Below are 9,364 nucleotides of genomic sequence, written 5' to 3'. Positions count from 1 at the left end.
TTAACATTTCTGGCCAGGTGAAATGAAATGTGTGGTGTGGATGCTTTCTCTTTTCAAAACCAAAATAACTGTGTACATAGTCCTCAAAAATAGCTTGGTGTCACCCTTTTTAACCTTTCCCATCATGCTAACAACCACAGTTCCTAAAGCCCTGGAAAGGTAGTGGCCAGAAAACCAGCTAGTGCCTTGTTTTCTGTGTGAAGCTTGTGGGAGTGGCTGCCCAGCTCCAAGAGAAAAGGTACAGTTTCTGTAGGGGAGCTGAAAGGTGACTGCTACCTACCAACCCGTCTATCAGAAAGATGATGATTTTGACAAGGCAGTGGACAAAGCTGAGCATCAGATTTGTTGCCCAAATTCGACGCCTGTGGCAGGTGACGGCTGTCATACAGAATAAAGCGCTCTGGCACAGGCTCTGTGCTGGGGCGTATGCTTGAAGAAGAGTTGAGCATTCACATTTTGTTGTTAAAGATGCCTGTGCTGGAAACGTCAGGCATTTCTACTGTGGGTTTTTTTGGTTTTCTTTACGTTTTTAATTCTTGTGTGAGCTTGCATCACTGAACAAGTTGTATCCTCCATAGAAAGTTGTCTTCCAATCTCACGGGAATTTAAGGACACCACAAGGTGTGGCAAAGCACCCTATCCAGTATTGTTCAGTACTTGTGTATATGATAAATGTTCAGTGCAGGAAACTGTAATTTGCTATATAAAAAATATATATTTATGTACATAATTTTTTGTTTTCCTCTAGTTATAAAAATGTTACCCTGTGGTAAATGATTTTTGAAACTTTTTTTATGTGTCAGTCTGTTTTCATAGCCACACACTTAATATTGTTTTGAAGAAAACATATTGGATTGGTGGGTTTGTAAAAGGTTCATTTTTATTCAGCAGTGTTTAAAATATACCTGTAGCAAGCCCAAACTCCTACCTGTGTAAAAATACATTCAGATGTTTACTACTTAAGTCACAATAAATTGCAAGATGTTTTCCTCTTGAGAAATTTTAATACGTGGCTCAAAGTTGTGTATTACCATTGTACACCACAAATTTGGGTAACTTGCTCGGTTGCTGTACCTTAGCTTGTCTATGCGTATGCTAGCATTCAACAACATACCTAATTAAGGTATGCAAAGGAAAAGACATTACTGGCAATCTCAAGTGTATCATCCTATGCAGCTGTGCAAAAAAAGAAAAAAAAAGGTTAAGTCCCATGTTATATGGATGCTTAATTAACACTCAGTACTCTCCAGACTGTGGTTTTGGCTGTGCTGTGGAGTACCCGCTACATATGCTTTCTGTACACACCAGGGAAAAACAGTCAGAGAAGTCACGTTAACTCCATAGCAGAGGGAATGAGTGGGAAGGTGCGACTGCTGATTTTAACACGCTTACACAAATCCAGGCTCATTTAATTGGAGTTTTCATTTTCTGACTTAGAGATCTGTTGAGTACATACCTGTGACCTCAGAAAGCCATAAAGCACACAAAAGTTGTCTCTGCTCACTCCTCAGCTCTGCACAAAATTCTGTGTCTGTGTGCATAAATGTGTGTATACTTATAGGTTAACTGGCAAAGCATATCAAATATCTATTCCATGCCACCTACTATCTTTCTGAGCAGTATTTTATGCTCACTTGAGTACAGTATCCTTAATATTGGGGCACGCTTCCTTGCAAATGCTAAGTCTGGCTTTGCATTTTTTAAAGAAGAAGGTGCCAATAATCTTTTGCTCTATTTTAAGCAGACTAATAAAAATAATGCTACATTATTACTGAAGAGACCTTTGACGTGGACTAGAGTTAATAGTAACACACCCGCACACCTCTCTTCCTGCTACCATTACTGAGAGTTACATGTATGGAAGAACTGAACTGTAACTGCATCTTTGCTTGAGAGCAAAAGCACATATAGTGACTGCAGCTGCAGGTACAGACTTAGGAATTCATGTAGCCCACCTAAAATATAGAAGACCTCAAGAAAAGTAACAGAAAAGCTATGGAACAATGGCATAACTCACTGCCCTTTCACAGCACAAAACTGTCAGTGTCCAAAATAGAGGTAGAGAGTTTGTAAAATGCCAGTTTTTCATGTTAAAATATGTTGGTCACAGCGATATGCAGCTGCTGCGCACACAGGGAGTAAGGGTAGTATTGCACACTAACTTACTAGCACTGCTGGGAATGGTGGATGTTGGAGTTTCTTGTTTGTTTTGTAATGTTGACAATAGGTCTTACGAGGATTTTTATTACAAAACTATCTATGGATGTATAATAAATTAATTTTTCAAAGACTGTAGATCTTTTTTTCTTCTGTTTTAGGCTAGAAGGAGAAGGAATTTTTTCTAAAATCAAGTGGAGTCAAACTGGTAGCCTTAACACGAGCATCACTAAAACTGCATTCCCTTTTAAGAAACAAATTTGTGTATCCATGTATCTGCAGATGAGCAAGACGGCAACCCCTTCATATAATAACCCTTTTGCATACCCTGTTTTGTATCTATTCATGGAGCAGTGTAGACATCACTGGGTAGAGAATGGCTGGCATTAAAAGTGGGGTTATCTGCGAGATACTGAATGCCTCATTCTTTGAAGCGTGGGATTAGCTGGGATACACAGTATAGCAGCTAAGTATAGTCACTACTAGGAGCATGCACCAGATGGTACCGCTCTGTATAAATATTTCCTACCATTGCAGCTGTAGGTTTTCCTCCTGTTACGTATTTGTCTGGTGTATAATCGTAGCCCAAAATATTCTGGTCTACGCACTGCTCCAGCTCCGATGAGCTCATGTGAGAACCACACTCGCAGACCCGGCCAGCCAGCGTTTGCAACCTGCCCACTAATGAGGGAGGCACTGTAGACCCAGATGCTTGCTCAACACCTGCAACATGAACATCCTCCCCGATTTTCTCCTTCCCTTGTGGTTAGGTATCTGTAATTCCCTGCAGCATCTCCTTTGCTCTGTCTTGATGGCTCTTGAGCTATAAATTTCTTGTGGCAGGAGGCTGTTTTAATTAAACAACTAAAATTGTGGCAAGTGAATGAGGGGAGTTAAAGAAAAGGAAAAGGTATGTTTTCAAGGACAGAAAAGGAAGCAATGAAAACGTATTAGAAATTTTAGCAGTCATAGAGGTGTGTCATTAAATGGACGTGACAAGAATGCCAGAAGTGATATAGAAAAAAGCAGAAGTAATGAATAAACATTTCATCTCTGTATTTGGAAAGAGGCAGAACAAGGGGCACTCATTAGAGGGTAAAGTCCTCTCTAGTCCATAAATAATCAAAGTTGATGTTAAACAACATCTAGCTGAAAGAAGGGCAGCAGGCCTAGATAAGCCACAAAGCAGCTGGCTCTTTGTGTTAATTTTCAGTAAACCCTGGTATGCTTGGCTAGTTCTCAATGGCTGACATAATAGTAATTAGAGGTAGTCAGCAGTAACTCACTAAGAGGTCTAGTTGGTGCTACAGGTGGGAAATTTCCATTCATTTGACTTTAAATTTCAATGGAAGTTTTACTGAAAATGTGCTATTGCAACAAAATTCTGGCAGAGCCCAGGGAGACCTGAGTGTAAACCTACCTGGTTTTCCAATAACCTGCCTGGCAAGGTGCTGGGGGCTCCCAGGGGTTACACCTCCTGGCCTCCACCTGCCCTGGCACCTGGGACCCCCAGGAGGGGGATCTGCTGTAGGGGCAGGCAATGAGACCCAGGCCAGGCAGCCCAGATGCTTTGGCTGAGGGTCCAGAGTAAGCTCAGGGTCACAGAGTTTCCTCCCATGGAGCCTGGCCTCAGTGCTGCGGTGGCAATCCTGTCAATATTTCCATGGTATACTGTGCTGTCCAGTAGCATCCTGAAAAAAATTACACCTGGAGAATATTTTTAGTTATTAAATCAACACTTACTTAAAAGCTTGTGCTGAACCTGAGTGATAGACTGCTTTCATAAGAGCATGGGAGATGTGAAGCTAGAAGGGATCTCAAGTAACCTCCTTGTCCTGGTTTGGTCTAAACCAGTCCAATTTTCCTTTCAGTGATTTTTACTTTCAGCTAAGTCTCTTCTAAGTAACTGCACTTTCTGAAACTAACTGCATGTTTTGCAGACAGTGTCTGCTTCTAGGATTGATAATGCTCAAAGCTCATAGTTACTACTAAGGTAACAGTAGGAATGGTACACAGAAAGGCTCTTGCTGAACTTATTCTTAGAGAAACCAAGGTCACTGCTAAATTCCTCACTATACACAAGTGAAGAGACGCAGGAGGGTTGCACCTCCAGGAACAAGTGGACAGAACAGGTGACCCAAAATTGACCAACGAGGTATTCCATCCCATACACGTCATTCTCAGTATAAAGCTGAGGGATCATGAGAGTCGCACTCTCCCCTCTTCTTCTATGGCCGGCATCCGAAGAGGACTCTGTTTTTCTCCTGCCCCCAATCCCAATCAGTGTGTTCCCGAATCCAGTTCCCATCTGTCGCTGAGTCTGGTCTGGGGCTTCCCAGAGCCTGCCCTGAAGTGCCAGTAGTGACATGACCATGATCGGGGTAGCTTGATATTGGGTTTGTATATATTTGTGTATATTTAATTATTTCCATTATTACTATTATACTCTTTTTCAGTGCTATTGTTTATTAAAACTGTTTTAACTTTCCAACCCATAAGTCTCTCTCCCTTTTCTTTCCATCCCTTTCTGGGGGGGAGGAAAGGGTTAATAGAGAGCATCTACCGTCCCTTTAATAGCCAGACCATCTTTAAACTCTGACACTCCTATTCCCCACCTGGGCTAGATAACAGTCTTAAGTTAGTGTCTGCAGGCAACAACATTGGCTCCAGCTGCTCATTTCAGACATTTAGTAAAGTCCAGGGAACAAAAAAATTGCTGTGCTGCCTGGTCTCACAACTGCTAAAGCCTGCAAAGAGCTGCTGTTTCCAGCTGCGCAGGAGACATGGCTGATCCCTCAGTACCCTCCGGACGCTGAGGTGCTGGGGGCATTCGCAGTGCTGCAGAGCTGCCTCCTTCAGCAGCAAAGCGTAACTCTGAAAGGAGTTATGTATATCATGTGTAGCCTGAGTCCCCCTGCCCACCTGGTGAGGCAAGTTCTAAACACAACGCATTGTATAATGACAAATAGCTTTGGAAATCAATACACTGTCCTAATTTTGCTACATAAAATGAGATGGAGACCTTGTTCAGTTACTAACCATGAAACAGAAGGTGTTTATCACCCAGCAGAAGCAAAACTAAACATAAAAGAACGCTCACTTGGCCACAGCTCTCCGGGACACTTTGAAGTGGGTGTTTCAAGTTCCACACACTCAAACGGAAAGTGTTGATTCATCTTTACATGCAGCATGCGCCTCTCCTGGCACATTTATCTTAAAGCTTGTGAAAGTTACCCTGTCCTCAGCAACAGATTGCCTACACATAAATTATTACCTAGCTGTTTACTCCCAAAAGGAGGGTCCATACCTCCTCTCAGGGCGAAGCTTGCTGATGGCAGGAAGCGATAGCTGCATGCCACCAGCATCAGCCTCCTTTTCCCTCTTTGACCTAGGTGAAACTTCTGCCTTTTCCACCACAGAGCATCCGACCCTTTCTACCCTTTCTTTCTGAGATGGCTGAGTTTGTCTTTTACACAAGCAGCTCAAGCAATTGACCAGGTTTCCAGATTGCCATGGTCAAACTAACCCAATTGTCACAGTTTAAGGCTGAGCTGGGTATTAAACCGACAGCAGACGCTCTCTAATAACCCTCCTTCCCTCCCAGAAGGGGAAGGGAAAGAGAAAAGGGAGACAGACTTATGGGTTGGAAAGTTTAAAAAGTTTTAATAAACTATAATAATGAAAAAGAGTATAATAATAATAATAATGGAAATAATTAAACATATAGAAATATATACGAAACCAAGATGGAGCTCCCCCGATGTCGGTCACATCACCACCGGCACTGCAGGGCAGGGTCCGGGAAGGCCCAGCCTGGGCCCAGCGATGGATGGGAACTAGATTCAGGGACGCACGGATCAGGATCGGGGGCAGCACGAAAACGGACAGAGTCCTCTTTGGACATCGGCCATAGCAGAAGGGGGCGAGAAGGGGAAGAAGGGGTGAGACTCTCATGATCCCCCCTGCTTTATACTGAGAATGACGTGTATGAGATGGAATACCTCGTTGGTCAATTTTGGGTCACCTGTTCTGTCCACTCGTTCCTGGAGGTGCAACCCTCCTGCGTCTCTTCACTTGTGTATAGTGAGGAATTTAGCAGTGACCTTGGTTTCTCTAAGAATAAGTACAGCAAGAGCCTTTCTGTGTACCATTCCTACTGTTACCTTAGTAGTAACTATGAGCTTTGAGCATTATCAATCCTAGAAGCAGACACTGTCTGCAAAACATGCAGTTAGTTTCAGAAAGTGCAGTTACTTAGAAGAGACTTAGCTGAAAGTAAAAATCACTGAAAGGAAAACTGGTCTGTTCTAGGCCAAACCAGGACACCAACAAACAGGTTCACATGCATGAGATAATACAAGTGCTCACACTAAAACTGACACTTCTCCTTTGAATCCCCACCTTTAACTTGGTCCAGCCTGAGCAAACTTTGAGGGCTTAGCACAAAACATTTCTGAACTTCCCCAGGAAGAAGCAGCTGCTGAGGCAGACACCTTTTCACATACCCTGCCTTATTTACTGTTTCCTACAGGTCACTTGGTGGTCTCCCCTTGGCTTGCAACACCACCTCCTCACCATTCAGAGGCACTTCAGCCTAATACATCACTAGTGGACAGAAATAGGTGCTCAAATGTCCTCAAAGCCCTATTGCAGGGGTTAAGAGCCACCTGTTTCCTTCCTTCAGCTAGAGAGTGATATAAATTACATATCTCTGGAACCTGCAATGAACTGATATAAATCTTCCAATGGGGTCTGGGCTGTCTTAATACACCCCTTTGCTCTTAGTAATGCTTTTGCACTCTACAGTTCATTTTATAAACCTGCAAAATGCCATTCAGACCTCAGCCTCAAAGAAAACAAATATTTGAATTACCCCTTCTTTTATACCTGTGAGTAACTGGACAGATACAGGCTCAATGGAAAATTATATCCCCGATTATTTTCTCCAGGAAATCTTATGTCAAACCCTAGGCTGTTGCAGGGAATGTGGCTCCTTACATTGCTCATTAAGAGTCTGCAAGACACTGAATACTGCTACTGACCTCACCCACAGCAAGCTGTCCAACATGCAGCTAAAGCTACAGCAGGCATCTAAAGCAACTATGATCCTAGAAGCTATTGGTAAATCAAAGACAAGATTACTCAGGAAGCAAGTTTCACTGAAATTGTCTCCAGCGTCTGAGATCTCATCGCACTACGTGAAATTGCATTCAGTCTAAGAGCATTCATTGTGGGGTGAGTCAGGCAACCTAGTCATGGAGATAACTCAGTTTCTTTATATACACTCATACACACTGCTAGAGACAAGAACAGACATCTTAGTTAAGTGGGAATATCTTACCTGGCTTCAGGTACAAGAGAAAGCCAAGGACAAGCTCTATATTTCCGTAAAAACAAGAGGATATCACCAGCATCCTCTGGATGGGACCAACTGTTTCCCTGCCATAGACACTGTGCCACCAGCAGCAAAGGGATCACATCCTTTACTTCAGAATGGGACTGTGCAGTTAATACTGGTTCAGTCTGTGCTCCAGCCGCTTTGAAGCACAACAGCTACCATGAGGGCCAGGTTACTTGTTCAGAACAGGAGAAGATTTGCTAAAACACTGGAGTCAACTAAAGTGACGAAGTCTTTACTCAGCATCTATCAGATTCAATGCCAAACCAGAGAAAGGCCTCATAGCTGTGTGCACATGTGAAAAAGTTTTTTACAACACTTACTACAGCCTGATAGAATATTTTGATTGGTTATCATAGTAAATACCAGGAAGCAAACTACTAGAATAAGAAAACTCTCCTACAGTCAAACTGGATTGTTTCCATGCCAAAGGAGATTTTTTCCATTTCACTTTCAGTTTTTCTGTTAACCTTATGTCCCACAACCAGTGAATAATATGAACTAAGCAGTATATGGGTGCTAGCAATAAAATGTGAATCCGAGGAGAAGAGGGCCCGCAGGGTGTGCTGAGCATTGCCTTCTGGCACCATGGACACAGATACAGCATTTTCTCTTCTTTAATCAGCAACAAGGGAGGCAGGCAACTTTTTTGCCCTGTTGGACACAACAAACGACGAGTTGCACAAGAAACCATTTGAAACCAGTAGCAGGTCACCCCAAACATCCAAGCCCACCCTGCCTGTCACAGAAGGCTGTGCCATATGCTCCAGCCTCAGCTGCAACTGGCAGGAAGAGCTTTCTCTCTCTGGGAGCTCCAAGCAGAAATTGCTCATTGTAGTCCAGATTCCCCTCCCAAAAGCTAAAAATAGCTTTCCTGCAAACCTGCTTGCAGAGAAAAACAGCAAAAGACAGTGAAATGGAGAGAACTTCAGTGTTTAAACATTATTACTGAGTGACTGCGGAGGAGAGTGGAGACATGCTCTTTTAGCCTCTGCAATACGGTGTTCAGCATGTGTGAATAAGACCTGTGGTGTTTGTGCTCACAGCTTCTGTGTGCTGAGATTTCATCTGAGCACTGGATACTACTCCATCATCTTCTTTGATTCTTACATTCCAGCTATCTTAATCCTTTGATATTTGCTAGTGTCCACACTGGAGGTCTATGCTGGTTACTACAGCTATCTAAACGTTATATTTTAGCATCTATTCTAAAAATCACCAGAGAGAAGCCATTAAAAAAACACTGGTTATATCTGTTGCCTTAAGGAACAATGAAGAAAAACTTTTCTTATTTGCTCTGATAAATTTACCAGTACATTCACATTGGTATATAGTTATGTTAAGGTGATGAACAGAAGACAAGGCACAAAGATTGCCCAGATTGAAAGGTTCCATCATCTGACCCTCACTTCAGATGGGAGATAGGAAAACCTCTCTCTTTCAGCTGGAGTGCAGACAGTGGGGAACTAGGAAAATATTAAGTTTTCTCCAACATCTGCTTAAATATCACCCATGTGCTCTGCTCTCCTCATTCCTGAACACAAAAATACTTCACGCATGACAATTCTCATGCAAGGAGATGGCCTGGAGAGCGTTGATGTGCAAATGAATTCTCCAGAATGATTGCTGCCGCTTTGGGGAGACATGCAATGCATGGATAATACATGAACACATGTCGCTATAGCAACACTTAACACTAATATGTGTTTGCACAAAGGTCCAAGCCCCAAGGGACTCGTTCGAGCCTTCGTGAAAAGTTTCAGCTTGCCGATGATAAAGCAGACACCATCCCATGAGATGGAGGCAGCC

This window comes from Nyctibius grandis, chromosome 5 (assembly GCF_013368605.1).
Source record: "Nyctibius grandis isolate bNycGra1 chromosome 5, bNycGra1.pri, whole genome shotgun sequence".
Classification (NCBI taxonomy): Eukaryota; Metazoa; Chordata; class Aves; order Nyctibiiformes; family Nyctibiidae; genus Nyctibius; species Nyctibius grandis.
Note: the sequence above shows the minus strand (reverse complement) of the source record.